General features: G+C 41.3%; 1 protein-coding gene and 1 long non-coding RNA gene across 7 annotated transcripts in view; one reads left to right on the top strand and one right to left on the bottom strand.

The window, feature by feature from the left end:
- LOC144791764 (disintegrin and metalloproteinase domain-containing protein 28-like) overlaps positions 1-15,658 on the top strand; it is a 3,516,669-nt gene that overhangs the window by 2,895,319 nt on the left and 605,692 nt on the right. The gene's annotated exons all lie outside the window — the stretch shown is intronic.
- Positions 7,882-15,658, bottom strand: part of LOC144791766 (uncharacterized) — a 373,064-nt gene continuing 365,287 nt past the window's right edge. The window contains exon 5 of the long non-coding RNA XR_013602465.1: positions 7,882-8,039. This is a non-coding gene — a long non-coding RNA (uncharacterized LOC144791766). The remainder of the gene's footprint in view (positions 8,040-15,658) is intronic.

The following is a 15,658-nucleotide window of genomic DNA, read 5'->3' as shown; positions in this document are numbered from 1 at the left end:
TTAACGTTGGCTTTTAATGTTACAACATATGGTGGAATTTCTAAAAGACCCACATCATTTGGACCAGTGGCCCAAAGAATATCTGGGAGAAACGACAATTCTGCAGGAATTTTATCCCTCGACAAATACATGGGAGAAACCACTTTCTTACCTAAAGTAAGTTGTACTCCTGAAGGAGAACAGTACAAAGTCGCATACAATCTTTTTAACAAATCCAATCCTAGCAAGTTTTCGCCACAACCTGTTGTCAGAATAAGGGGTGCTTCTAATTCACAAGGACCAACAGAAAGGGACAAAGGGTCAGAAATTGGATTTCTAACTGGGGCGCCAGAAAAACCTACAGAAACGTTCATTTCGCCAGACAAAGGTGCGCCAGGGAGTTTGGAGTGCATAATAGAACTCTTTGTAGCACCAGTATCCAACAGAAAAGGTTCTGACACACCTGATGTAATCACCTCAACGTAAGGTCCACTCTGATCTACTGGAACAGAAACCACTCCCTCTCTTTGTCTACGGCTGTCCTAGCAATCATTATTCTCCAAATACTCATCTTCTGTATAGTAATCATCAACGTAGTATTGAGCTGTCCTGTCAGATACGTTATTTTGCTGATCAAACCTGTTCATAGAGTTTTGTGGTTGAAGGGGACGTGCGTTCTGAGGGGCGGTTCTACGCCCTCTACCTCTAGGTGCTTGCTGACTGCCACGACCTTTCACACCAGAAACTTCATTTGCACGTTGTAATAGGACAATTATACTTGAAATGACCCTCTTGTCACGGGGTTGAGTATACTCGACTCTTTGCGAGTTCCTCTGATATTCTTGAGGCTGCTGAAACGTATTTTGGTAGTGATTCTGACCATTATTATTTTGATTACCACCACCACGTGGCGGATAGGCTTGCTGTAGCAAAACCTTCGTTTTTAGTTCTTTAGTTTTCTTTTCTACTCTATCTTTCCCATCCTTGTCTCTATTTTCGTAATATTGTGCAGTAGCCAATATCTGGGCTGAAGATGAGACTGCCCAAGAACTTTCTGAATCCTTTAACTTTTGAAACAATTCTGGAAGCAGATTGTGCACGAATTTATCGACAAACAATCTCTGACCACATTCTGTGGTCATATCTTGACCGCTGTGGTCAACGAATGTTTCTTCAAATCTGGTGAAGAAATCCGAGACTGTTTCTTCTTTCTTCTGCTTGCATGCGGACAATTTATCCCAATTTACACGTATTGCAGGCATTATCGTTTTCATGTAATCTACTATTTTACCAGGGAGTTCTGCTATCAAAGGCTCAGGCTTGGCACCACCAACTTGTCGGGCATCTGCAGCAGTAATATTAGCCCATGAGTCACCTAATTCTTGATCATGATCTATATGACGAATTTTACCCCATAAAGGCTGTGGAACAACATTCCCAAATAGCATATCGATATCGGCTAAATTCATTATACATGACCCAGCAGTTTGCGACAACTCTTTGTAATACCCTGCAGGATTTTTACGCGGATCAGGTAATGTTTGTTTGAGTGCTAAAACTTCAGCTCGCTTCCATGGGACATGTACCCATACATGCTGAAAGTGTGGCAGAATAGGTGGGACAGCAGTCGTGTCACCCTCTCTCCATTGTGGGGGAACTTCTCTCATAGGGTATTGTCGCGCCTTTTTCCTACTAGATGTACTAGATTCAGATGGTGACCCAGAACTGCTTCCCTTACTCCGATATGATAACAACATTTCAACTGCTTTTTCCACATCTGGACCTACAATCATACCCTCTCCGAACTTAAACCGTACACGACACATCTCTTGCGGGATGCATTCCAGATCATTGTCTTCTAAATCCTCGCAAAGAAAAACACACACCTGTTCGAAAACATATCTCTGTGTCGCTGCTTCCCATTGATGGAAGACTTCCATGACAGACTGTACATCATATTTTACAGTGTCCATGACCCATTTCCGTGCTAAACTATTCAGTGAATCTCTCTCTTGATAATCAGGCAGTCGACTTCGCAACTGTCTTCTTCCCATGTTAGGGGTCGTAGTAGGCGACCAGAAAAGAGGTAAAAGAAGGTTAGTAACAGTGCTGGCCATTTTCTGCCGAATGGAAGGTGAAACTGAAGGAAGAACGGATGGAAAAATGGGGTGAGATAAGGCAGGGGCAGAGATAGCAGAAGAGGTATCAGGGGAAATAGAAGGAGCACTAGGCAAAATCGTAGAGGGAGCATTAGGAGAAGTAGAAGGTACATTAGGCGAAATCGTAGAAAGCACAGGTGAAGCAAGTGTGGTTGGTGGGCCTGAAGCAGGCTGCACCATAGGGACAGGAGTCAGCTGAAGAACAGCTGGAGGGTGCTGTGGAAGAACAGGAGGCGTAGTTTGCGCAACTAAAGGTTGCGGGGGTGCCGTGGCATTTTGCTCATAGGGGGGTGGTGAATTTAGTAAATGCGACATTAATGGGTCTTTTTCACGCTCTTTTGCTGCGTCTTGCTGAAGAGACGGCAAAACTGGATAGCATTTGTCTACTGCCATTTTACGTTGCCTGTGCAATTGCTCACTCATCTGCTTTTCTTCATTGTCTTTAAACTGTATAGCAGCTTGCATTACTGAGAGTCCCTCTTCTCTCTTATTTTTCTAAGCTAATTTGATTTCTTTTTGTTTGGCTTCTTTACGCCATAAGCGGAAAGAGTCAAACATTGCCGGACGGGCTTTCTTTTTAAAGAGTTTAACTTCAAGGTTATCTAGGATTTCGGTATCAAAGCTACCATATTGGGGCCATTTTAAAACGCCATCTTTCCTGGTGTATTTAACCCATACTTCGTTGTAGGTGATGGGGCCTACCCCATGTTTCACATATAGCTCGTAAGTTGGAGTTCCAACCGGAGGAAGCGGACATGAGTCCTCCAATCGGGAGTCCCTATTATTATAACCAAGACAAAACAAATTTCCAAGTCTAAGACTAGGCATCTTCGCTCTCTAGTCTAGTTCCAGACTTCAAAGGATTATTGATTACGATATTTCTCGTGAATACACGAGTCCTTCGGTTTTGGTGCTTGCAAGTACCAACAAATTATCCCAAAGGATACCCAAGACTAAGACCAACTAAGGACTGGAAGACGCTCCACTTATACTTAACTGAAATATCGATGACGTCACCAGAAGACTCGTCTTAGTGTTTCGCTCTACCAAACTTCAAGGGTCCAAATCAGGGCGATAGCCAGGGCAGCAGTCCTTGTAGCCGTCGGGAAGCGGGGAACCTCGCAGCAAAGACCTTCGGACCACGTCAACATGCAGGGGTCAATGAGGTGGTTGGCCGTCCTCTGGAATTTTCACACGAAGCTCCACACGATCCTCTGGCTGACTGGTACCACTGGAATCGCCCCAAACGTTGGGCGCCAGCTGAGGTACTGGGTTTTTCAGAACCGGCACAGACACCGGTAACCCAGTGGTGTCAGGGTACACCCAGAGACCTCGGGTTCTTCCTGATCCAGACCACAGAAACTCAGAGTCTTCTAGGTGAAGTCAAAGATTAGTTTATTGGCTGCAACCAAGGTAACAAGTGTCCTAGAAGTACAACACGGGGAAGTATATTCTCAGGAGACTGCTCGAATTTACAAAGTCAGGCTTCTCTCTTTATACAGAATATTCAGCTTCAGGCAAACATTCTTCGAATTTGTAGTATGTCATTTACAGGTATTGGTTTACAAAAGAAAAGCAGAGTCATGATGACATGTACATATTTCACGTCGTGCTGCCTACAACAAATCACCTGGCAAGGCCCAACATTTCATCAGATATCGGTGGACCCCCAATAAAACAGGCACCTCCCCATCATAAAGTAAGTGAAGCAAAAGAGTAGAGACAGATGTGAGCAAGATATGGCAGGTGTGCGCGCTAAAATGGTTTTATGGCTTGTTGAGCCTAGATGCTATCTTGCTCGGCCACTGGGAGGGGAACTGACCTAACAAGTTCGGCCTGGGGCAATGGTTCCAACTTGCACAGGTCATGGAAAAGTCGATTAAGGAGTATGTGTCCTTGTGGAATTGAATTCAACTGGATTAAGGCCTATGTAAAGGGCAACACATAAATGGAAGCCAAGGGTTCAGAACGCAAATGACGATTTCGAGGTGAAATCGTCACTCAAATATGCTGAAAATATATGTACATGATGTACTCATCATTCTCGGTCTTTTGATACCAAATTCGTCATGTTTCGACGAAGTTTTAATTCTCGAGTCCAGAAAGATTACACAAATCCAGATTTTCAGAATCACAGATTGTCAGGCGACGGAACGTATGTTTTTTATGTCCATGAGTCACATGATCACAATATTAACCAATAGCAACACGCTACTCGATGAACCAGGAAACGCATTCGGCGTGCCGGGTTGTTTGAAGCAGTTTGAGGGAATCCGCGGAGTCGAAAGGTCAAGCGCGGGAATTACGAGGTCAGTTTTCTAGGAGTTTGGCTAGTGCGGGGATGTTAGAGATAGGGCGGAAGTTGTGACGCTTACCGCTGTCTGCTGTAGTTTTTTTTAGAATAGGTGTTACCTGAGCTGCTTTTAGGCCCTCTGGGATCGTTCCTTTTGACAGAGATGCATTGACAATCTTTGTTCAGATGGGAGAGATGACATCTTTGATTTCTTTGAAGATGGAAGGTGGCAGCGGGTCACTGAAGTGATTTGATGGGTTAATACTCTGAAGAACCTTTTTAATGTCTCTTTCATTGAGGGGGTAAAGATGTCCCAGAAGGCCTTGTTTTCGATGCCCATACTCATCAGTTTGATCTTATCTAATAGGGCCGGGTGCGCAGTCCCATTGGATAGCCTTGATTTCTCAGTGAATAAGTCGGCCAGATCATCTCATGAGGGAGGGCTGACTTCAGACTCAAAGTGGTTTGGTGCTTCAACCGATTGTTGTTTAAATAGTTCAAAAAGTTTCTTGGGGCAATTTGCAGCTTAATTGAGTTGGGATCTGAAATAGTCCACCTTAGCTCTCTTGATTTGTTTGTTATAGGAGCTCCTTACTCATCTAAGGACACTGAAATATTCATTGATTTCAAAAGGCATATCTGACAACACTGTGCAGGATTATCAAGGTCTGGAACAAACATCTGGACACCGAACAGAACTTTGCTGGGAGTCCGGCCGCTCAAGGATCTTTGAGGCAGATTATTTAAAGCTGTCTAGACCTCATACAGATGATTGATTCAACTACAACCTGAACCTAATACCCTAGCTATTAAAGAATGTTTTAGTCACAGTTTTTCCTCTCCACTATCAAATTTTCCTCAGGATGATAGGGCGAGGAATAATGCATGGCTACAAACAGGGTGCTCATGGTATCCTTGTAAGCCTTTTAGGCAAATGCTACTCCCTGGTCTGAATGGAATGCAAGTGCTGTACATGCCCCAACGAAGACTTGCAGATATTTTATAAAAGTTCAAGTGTCAGCCGATCTCAGTGGCTACAACCATAAAAATCTAGAACATGATCATTGCCAAAAGAATGAATTTAAAGGAACTGTTTGAGTTTAGAGAGGATATGCACAAGCCAATGTTTTGTTTGAAACTAGGAGAGGTGTCTGGGGTAGGCGAGCTGTGGTGTAACTTTTAATTTGTTGACAAATATCACAACTATGGACATACTGCTTAGTCTGATTGTAAAGACCATGCTACCAATAGCGTTGCTGTAGTAATGGTACTGTGTCGGCCACATCAGCATGGGCAGATGCTAAACCCTCATGAGCAGTTATGAATATTTCTAGCTTGCGGTCTGAATTTAGGATGACTCGGTCCCCACTCTGGGAATACAAGCAAAAGGTATGTTTTGGACACTCAATATGTATGAATATTTTGCTGGAAATTGTTTAGGAAATAGTGTATCATTGCATAAAGCATTGACAGCTACCATGATATCTCCATCCACTCTTGTATGAGATTGAGTAATTGCGGCTACCACAGCATTCTGAACTGCTGATTTTGCTGCATCGCCAGCCAGTGAATTCCCTGCAACATGTATTCCAACACGTTTGTGAACTCAATGTATGAGTTACATGAGCCCGTGGTAAGCATTCTTTCAGATGCGTCACTTCTCCCCAAAGCAATTTATGCTTGATAGCATTCCCTTTTGAGTCTCTGGATTCATTCAGGTGCTAATAGTACAAGTGCTCAATAAAGACTGGGAAAAGTAATACGAATCGCACACTATGAGTGAGACTAATTCAGGATCGGCAGTTCCAGAATTAGAGCTTTGAGTTTAGCCAGCTGAGTGGGACAATCTCCTAAAGTCTGCGTAAATGTTTTTAGAGGGTTGAATTCTTTATTCCTCACTTCACCATGTACTGAGGCACAGGCTGCTGATTATTGCTATTTAGTTTCAACAGCAGGCTGGGCTGAACCATCAGTATAGACCTTGAAGTCATATTGGTCAAGAGGCAAAATGTCACTGGGCACAGGGTGTTCTGTTTATATTGGAGGAATTATTGTGTTTGAAGTGTAGGGTCAAAGACAGTCTGCCTCAGTAGCTGGTAAAGGGTGGCCCACTGTAACCATCTAAGATGTAAGGTTTTGAATTCAGAGCTCTGGCCTTTATAACAGCCTCTAAGGCTGAGATGGTAGTAACCACGATATCCGTTTCCCCTGAGCCAACGATCTATCCTTTATAATGGCTGTCCGGCCTGTAGTCAGTATTTTTTCTGTAAGTACAAAACGCATTCCATCATATGAATATAAATGGATTGATATACAATGAGTATAGTATCACTTTCATTAAAAGTGATGTATGTGTAGTCTGTGGCCCCTGCAAATATGCAGACCACCAAATTGGAAGTGTTTACACATGTGTGTAAATGTCTGGATTCAAGCATGTCTGTTTGCTGTGTTCTCGGAATTTATGTATGTTCTGGTGTCTAATGTGTGCTTGAGAATTCTGGAAGTTTTAAGTAATAAAACAGTTTTACCCATTGGGCATAATCATGTATGTATGTTCTTCCAAAGTTGAGAAAGCCCAAAAGTGATTGTAGCTTTTATATTGTATTTGGTGGTTCTAGGAGTGCGCATTTCTCTAAGAAATGTGGTGCTAAGCTTTAGACTTTGCTTGATAGCTCGTATCCCAAGAACAGGACACTGAGCTAGGCAATGTTTGTTTTTGGGAATTTGTATCCTTGTTCAGCAAACCCCACAACTATGCGATCTTCTTTGACCAAATGTGTGTTTAAGGCATCATCCAGAAGGTTTATGTCATACATAGGGCAATGCTTATGTTTCAGTTTCTAGTAAAATTGATGTTATTAGGGCAGGGAACAGACCAGGGCTATTCTATTACCCTTGAAGGATGTCAACATAAACTTTTCCGAGACTCCAATGTAGTGAATGCGGTTAAATCCTTGCTTTCAGTTGCTATGTTTTGGCAAAAAAACAGCCATTTGAAAAGGATTGTTCATTAGTGAGATATAAGGTTCAATGATGCCTTGATATTCTAGCTGTGTTAGAATTTCTCTAACTGGAAGTTTATCTTCATGCCTAATTGAGTACATGGTTGCAGTATAATGCCAGAGGTTGTGCAAAATCCCACTCCGTGGCATGTGCTTGTTTTACTGGTTCAGGAACGAGGACAGAGAAAGACTGTCTTATTACATCTTTCCCTTTTAGGACATTTCTAACAAACTCAAAAGGTCAATCCCTTTCAGCCAAGAGAATTTCATACTTAAGTGTCAAATTTTCCCAAACAAATTACTTTAATCATACACGGTGCATACTCCTCAATTTGGATGTCCAAACCAAATAATCTGCTTAGAGCCCTAACCCGCTGTCAGTGCCCACTCCTTGTTCCAAAGAAATGACCACCAATATGTGTAGCATATTTAGCAGAAATACCTTCTATTTTCTTCTTTTTGAACTGAGGCTTTTGTTGTGGATATTTTTCCTCCTTGTTTATGATGACGTCAGACGAGCATTGTGAGCCCTTTTTGGCTTTCATTGACTCCTCTGGACAGCGCTCTGATTGGCCTCTTTTGTTTGAATGTTTGTTCGGGTGAGTCCTGAAAGGAACAAGAAAGACGAGTATCAGTATACAGATACCTATTAGGCTGTTTAAGTGTTTCACGTTTTTTGCAAATAATAATGCTTTTCAGTGGACTCAGGTTGGGTAGAAACACCTTGTGACTTTGTCTTTTCTTTATTTTATTATTTATTTATCCCAGCATTTTTTTTAGAAGACTCGTGCCTGATTCGATTTATTCTTTTCAGCATAACCCTTAAATTGTGGTTTAGTTGGTCTGGCTCCCAAATTATAGTGGCCTATAATTGTATAGGTAACCACAATAATTTTTGATGCTTCACACTCTTGATCCACTAACAGAATTTGTGTTGACGTACTGCCAATGCTACTGCTTCCTCTTGAATATTACTTAAAATAATTGAGGCAACTGTGGCATAATTGCCAATTATTCTAATCCCCAAGTCTGGCCAGGCAAACAAAGTTAAGGAAAGAGAGAAGACCCCACTCAGTTCCAGGGAACAGGGTACAGTAGACAATAAAGTCAAAGGGAAATCCCTGGAAGTACTACTTTTATTTACTCACTTTTGTGTTGTATACCACATACATCCATAGAAAACCTAGTTATAAAAGGAAATATTGAGTTCCCACACTAAAATGTAACGTTTACACTCTTCTTTATTTGTTCATATAACATAGATGAAGACGTTATTTATCATACACAAATTAAAATTCAGAAAAGTTTCCTGAAAGCATACATAATAAAACATTGTCACAGTTACAGTGCATCCTCTTGTGGAAACAATATTCATAAAAACTCATCACTTACATATAGATTAAATAAAGTTTAAAAAAAAAACTATTCGTTACACAAATCACAATACATCAATGAATCCCAAAGGAAAACTTAGAGAAAACCTAATGATCACAGAATCACAGTACATCAGTTAATAAGACAAAACCCCTTTCTACCCGTAGCTCAGGATGTTCTTGCTACGTAATTGCTTGATCCAAAAAGCCTTTCTATATTCGTTTGTAGGAGCTACAGTATCAGAAATCTATGAATATCTGTTGTTCCCGGGGCTCTGCTTGGATTCTATTTCAAACCAGTGCGTCGACGCGTTTCGGTGTCAAAAACATAGATAACATAACACCTTCTTCAGGACAGGACAATTCTTGGGGTCACCATTTTCAAGATATAGGGTATCCTTCTTCCTTCTAGTGAAGTGCGGGGGGGATACCACTCTGAGGTTAATATCCTAGCTTTTTTGCTGATGTGCTCCAGGTACTATATCTTTGTAGTGGGGCACCTGGGTAGTACTATTGTCTGGTGTTACTCTCCCATTGTGCTTTTCAATTTGGGTGAGGGCCTTTGGACTGTGTAAGTGGGCTGCCAGTCCTATGTTATTTTCGTTTTCTATTTCTTATTTTCGAGCTTCTGTGCATCAGACCTTGGAGTTTGCTTTTTTGAATAGATAATCATTTCCTAGCGAGGAATAATATGCTTTTAGATTTGAGACCCACTCTCCTTAAACCGGATATGTTCTGCAGAGACGTGGGTTCGTGTTTCTGCCTCGTTTACTCTTTTCTGAATTTTAATTTGTGTGTGATAAATAACGTCTTCATCTATGTTCTATGAACAAATAAAGAAGAGTGTAAACGTTACATTTTAGTGTGGGAACTCAATATTTCCTTTTATAACTAGGTTTTCTATGGATGTATGTGGTATACAAAACAAAAGTGAGTAAAAAAAGTAGTACTTCCAGGGATTTCCCTTTGACTTTACAGGCAAACAAAGTCCCATAATACTTTTTAAACTGTTTTAGCACTTCAGGCAAAACAGAATTGATAGTGTACCACATGCTATGGTATATATTGCATCAACAACTGTAACCCATGTGACACATTCATATACCAGGGAGCCATCCCTAGTGGCAGGCACATTGTGGGAATTCTATGTTTATCTTGGGATCCAATATTGGGAAACACTTACTCAAGCTGGTTTGTATTTTGTAGAATCCAGAATGAAATGTTCTCCTGTCTGGTGGGAACCTCACACATTATTGCAATAATATTGGACTTATTGCAGACACTGCCGTATGTGACTGCGCAGCATGAACAGTCATCGCGGGAATTGCTTTGATTTTCGCATAGTGAACTGTGTTGGATGTCTGTATAGTCTGACTAGGCCTTAGTATAGAGCACCGAGCTCTGGAGCTGTAAACTGTCCTAAAGATGGGAATGGTGCATTGCTGGCTATTACTGGCCAGGTCACTCCCTCATTATGGAGTAGAGCCATTCTACATTGTGGTAGAGCACCTTGAAACCAATTTGTATGTTTCAAAAGGTTCATAAGCTCTGCATTTGGCTGGCTCCACACCTTCAGTGAAAAATGTTTGTGTTTTTCTATCTCCCCCTGAGAGAGGTTACCTTGGGTTTGTAACATTTGTATTACTGCATGTCTGCAAGTGAGTGGTATAGCCACTGGTGCTGCATTTGCCATATCTAATGAATGGTACTCAAAGAAAGTAAGAACTATAATGGGGTGATCCTTTAAAGGTTAAAGCTTGAATCGGCAACATACAAAAAAAGGTTTTCCTATTTAGCTTAGGAGGATTAATCTCTAACACCATGGACGTCTCCATATAATGTGACTAGGGGCTCTGGGCATACATCGGAACTTCTCAGGAGACCCATCAAATAAGTACCTGACCTTGAACCTTAGTGGCACCTCATTGCAGGGTTCATGCAAATTAAGTAGAACTATGGATCTGGACAACATAAATGTCAGACTATTGGAACTGAGGTCATCCATACCCTTTGAATATGTTGTCCTGATTCCTGGCTAGTATACAGTGCCCCATCCAGACCTTTACCCATAAAAGGGTAGCAGATGGTACCTGCAACTTCAGAACATGACCACTCTGATTCCCCAAGGAAATTGTGGAACAGATCTACCCTTTCTTTTGCTACTCAGGCATGCCCAGAGGGCCAAACAAGAAGCGTATGACTTGGCTTTCCAAATACTTATTGAAGTAATTGTATTCTTTTGTACAAAACATGAGCTGTAATAATTAGCAGGAGGAAACAAAGCATAGTTACCAGCATTACAAGAATGGTGAAAAAGATGAACAATTCAACCATCACAGCAATGTTGCGTGTTGATACGATTATATAATATAACATATATGAATACTTCTACTCTAATCCTACCTACACTGTCTAGAGCATAGTGAGAGTACCCTCTGCCAGATCACTTGGGACAGCCAAAACCCCATACCTGTGTATGATGCATCAGGCAGCCAATTTGGTGTAGAGTAGGCCGCAGTCAGCAGGACAGGAACTGGAATCCGCTGACCTGCATCTCAGTCACAGTGACCAGGATAATCAATGGAAGTGCCCCTCTAGTGCATAAAGCTAAGAGGTTGTTTATATAATAAAACCATTGTTGCAATCTCACTGTGTCAGAGGTGTAATACTGATTTATTTGTCTTTGCAACTCGGAGATGTCTCAAGCCGGACAACTCAAAACAAGACTATCATGCTCAATGTTCCTAGCCTGGGATGGAGTATATTAGACATCTTGATAAAGTGTTTATGAAGAAATGTGCTGTCTGCATAACCTTTTCTAATTAGGCAATCATGTACGGGCAAAGCTTGTTAAAGGTCATTGTGTAAAAAGATGTCAATTTTAAACATGGGACTAAACTGGCCATTTTGTGCTCCGGCTCTGTTGAACATCACACATGTTGCCTCACAGACACTGTGTGATGAGATCTCCAAGTTTTTTGAGGACAAAATTAATTTGATCTATAACAAAATTATTGCTTCCCAAAGCACAGTAACTCAGACCCCCCCCACATGTATACCCCAGGCACAGATTAAAAAGACACTTCTTACTATTCCTTCTATTAGTGATTTGGATCTTCCTCTCCTTATTAACCATATGAAAACCGGCTCCCCCAATGACTACCTTCCTGCCAAAATGGTGGCCCCTTTGATTTCCATCCTGGGGCCCTCCATTCAGTCCGTAATGAATACCTCATTAGCAAAGGGACATGTCCCGAGGGAATGGAAGATAGCGGTGGTAAACCCTATAAGGAAGAAAGCGGCTTCTCCCTGGACAGATCTTTCGAACCTTCGGCCCATCTCCCTCCTACCCTACATCGGTAAGATGACAGAGAAGCACGTGAACACCCATTTATCGAATCATCTTGAGGCAGCAGAAGGCCTGGACCCTTCACAATCTGGGTTCAGGCCAAACCACAGCACCGAATCGGCCCTACTAGCAGTGACCAATAACATCAGGATGACACTGGATAGTGGGGGGTCTATGATTCTGGTGCTGCTGGATTTGTCTGCTGCCTTCGATACGGTGTCTCACGAAGTGCTTCTCGACCGTCTGAGGGATGTAGGGCTGGGAGGTGTTGCTCTGTCGTGGGTGGAAAGTTTCCTTTCCTGCCGCTCCCAAGAAGTCAGGCTGGGCTCCCATAAATCCATCTCCAGGGAGCTCACCAGGGGGGTGCCACAGGGCTCTTGTCTTAGCCCCACATTATTTAATGTGTATGTGGCCCCCCTGGCCGACTTAGTGAGGTCCTTTGGGTTTACCCCGATATCCTATGCCGATGACACCCAGCTTCTGTTCCCCTTCAAGACTTTCACACCTGCTCTGCAAAAATCCTTCGCAGAAGGCATGAAGGCTGTGTCAAAGTGGATGGCCGAGAATTGCCTACAATGCAACGTAGGCAAAACGGAAGTTCTATTGTTTGGGGAAGCAACAACATTGTGGTCTGGAGAATGGTGGCCCCCAGAACTAGGACCAGTACCTGTCCCAAAGCAGACTGTCAAAAACTTAGGGGTGTTATTCGATCAAGCCTTGACTTTTAAACATCATGTCAATCAAGTTGCTGGCACATGCTTTGGGGCCATTGGACTTCTGAAAAGGGTGTTTCCCTATATACCGGATAGCCACAGGAAAACCCTAGTCCAGGCACTAGTGATTAGTAGATTGGACTACTGCAATGGCCTTCTTCTGTCAACTAATGAAGGCCAATTAAAAAAACTGCAAGTAGTCCAAAATACGGCGGCAAGGTTAATACTTAATGCTCCATCTAGAACTCCCTCCCGTCCTCTACTAGCTAATCTTCACTGGCTGCCAGTGCGACAACGCACAAAGTTTAAAATTCTGTGTACTATTCATAAATGCCTGTTAGGCAAGGGCCCCAAGTATCTTACCAATGTTTTCCAACCCTATGTTCCAACCCGATCCTTACGATCTAGTAGTCTTCACTTACTACAGGTTCCTAAAATAAAAAAGGCCCGTCAGGGAGGCCGTGCTCTGGCGCACACAGGACCCGCTCTTTGGAATTCCCTTCCCCCTAAACTTAAAACAATCACTAACCACTTATCCTTTCGTAAAACCCTCAAGACTTACCTTTTTACTATTAGTTAATCTGCACATGGTTTGTGTACCCTAGAAAGTGAACTGGTGATGTAGACCTCCCTTAGCAAGCAAAAGCGCGAAGATATCCCTTCGGGGATTTATTCAGGCGCTATAGAAGCATATAAAATAAAAATAAAATAAAGAGAGTCCGGAAAGGAACAAGAGGGATGTGTATCAGTATACGGATACCTATCAGGCTGTTTACATAGATGGTATCATTTTTCGGAACACCCCTGTTGAGGAGATCCAGTCCATGCTTTAGTTTTTGCTCTATTTTTATCTCAGTGCTTTTTAGAAGACTCGGGTGTCTGCTTGATAACATCAGCATCAGATTTGCCTTAAGGTTCAGGGCTTATTAGGCCTGGTTTACAGATTGTCATGACCTATAGATGTATAGGTTTCAGAAATTCTTTTAGGAAGCTTGCGTTCTTGGTCTACTAGTGGAACTGTAGCGAGCTGCTGACGTATCACAAGAGAAGATGCCTCTCCTTTAATATTACTTAAAATAATTGAGGACACTGTGGCAAAGTTGCCAATATGTTTCATGCCCAAATATAGGGCAGGAGCTGCTCCATGTTCAGCTATAATCTGTTTAAGGACTTAGGGTAAAACTCTAATTCACGTAGTTTCATGTGTGTTGTTGTATTTTGCTGCAAATACAGTACCCTACCTATTACGCTCCTCAATAAGGGGAACCATTCCAAGCAGGAGAATTCTAACTTTATCATGGGAATCCCACATGGGAAAACACTGCCTTAAGCAGATTTGTTTTTTGAGCAATCCGAACAAGAATTTCTTCATGCTTGGCAGGGACCTTACCCATAATGGCATTAACAATAATAGTGGCAGGCATAGCTAACTGAGCTTTTCCAGCTTGAAGAGCCCTCACTGGGGAAGTGGTGATTTTATGCAAAACTTACTACATCAAACAATGATTCAGTCTAACTAAATGGTTAAAAAGAATAAACAATTCACATTGTTGCAATCGCTGTGCATCAGGATAAGGTGCTTAGCCTGCTAAGACTGGCCAGGTTGCCCCGCCATTACTGAGGGGACCCAGTCTGACATTGTGAACTGTATTTGGGAGGTTGCCATGGAGCCAATTACGATGTTCTTGATAAGTTAAAGGTATTTCTAAATATTCATAAGGCCTATATGCAGTCAAAACTGCATTCTCACTGTATTTTTCTGAAAGCTCCTGTAGTGGCATTGACTGCAGGGATATCCACCCAGGAATAAAAAGTATCATGTCTGTAAGCTGTGAGTGCCTCAACAACGAAGGTAGCTCCTCCATCGCCATTGTCTCATGTGCAGTTAAGTAAGCAGTGAAGGCTTGCTTGCAATTAGCAGAAATAACTACTGGTTGCATCCTATTTAATGGATGGAATTCACTGAAAGGAAAATAATCCTTTGAAACAATCACGCTTGATTAACCTAAAGACATTAATTGGTGCTTCCAATTAAGCTGAAGGCGGAGAAAAAAAAAACATATTACCCCACATATCTCCATATAGAGTTGGGCACGATATTCAGACAAAATATCGAAAATAAATTATCGAGTTGCAAATATCGTGATGCACAAATATCGTGTGCAAAAATATCGTTACCAAACATTAAAAGTTTAAGGTACGTAATATTGATGTCAAAATAAGTTGCTAATAGCGATGTTAAAAATATCTATGTTGTTAATATTGTTTACAAGAATATCATTGTTAATAATATTGTTTTTTAATTATTTATAAGCATTTTAGCATAATTATTTAATTTAATGTAATAGTTTATTGTAATTTCTAGTACCATTGCAGGTTGTGGAGTTTATAGGGGTACAGGGTGAGAAGTAAATTATTTATTATTAATTAATAATTAATTATTTAATTGATATTATTTGTGTTAATGTAATTTTCATTCCGATAGGTTTTAGGTGCAGGTTGTGGGGTTTGTAGGGGTACATGGTAGACAGTAATTTAAGTATAATTATTTAATAATGGATTTGTAATTATTATTAATTATTTAATAGAGAATTAATTATGTAAATTGTGTAATTAATTGAATACAATTTTTATTCATATGTTTGGTGCTGGTTGTGGTTTAAGTAGGCGTCAAGTGTGGGGAGGAAATTAATTATAATAAACAATAATGAGTGTTAATTATTAATAATTATTTAATTGATAATTAATTATGTAAATTGTGTAATTTGGATATTCTTTAAGCTATAAATC

This window comes from Lissotriton helveticus, chromosome 11, assembly GCF_964261635.1.
Source record: "Lissotriton helveticus chromosome 11, aLisHel1.1, whole genome shotgun sequence".
NCBI lineage: Eukaryota > Metazoa > Chordata > Amphibia > Caudata > Salamandridae > Lissotriton > Lissotriton helveticus.
The sequence above is the reverse complement of the archived record's forward strand: the minus strand, read 5'-3'. Positions and strand labels throughout refer to the sequence as shown.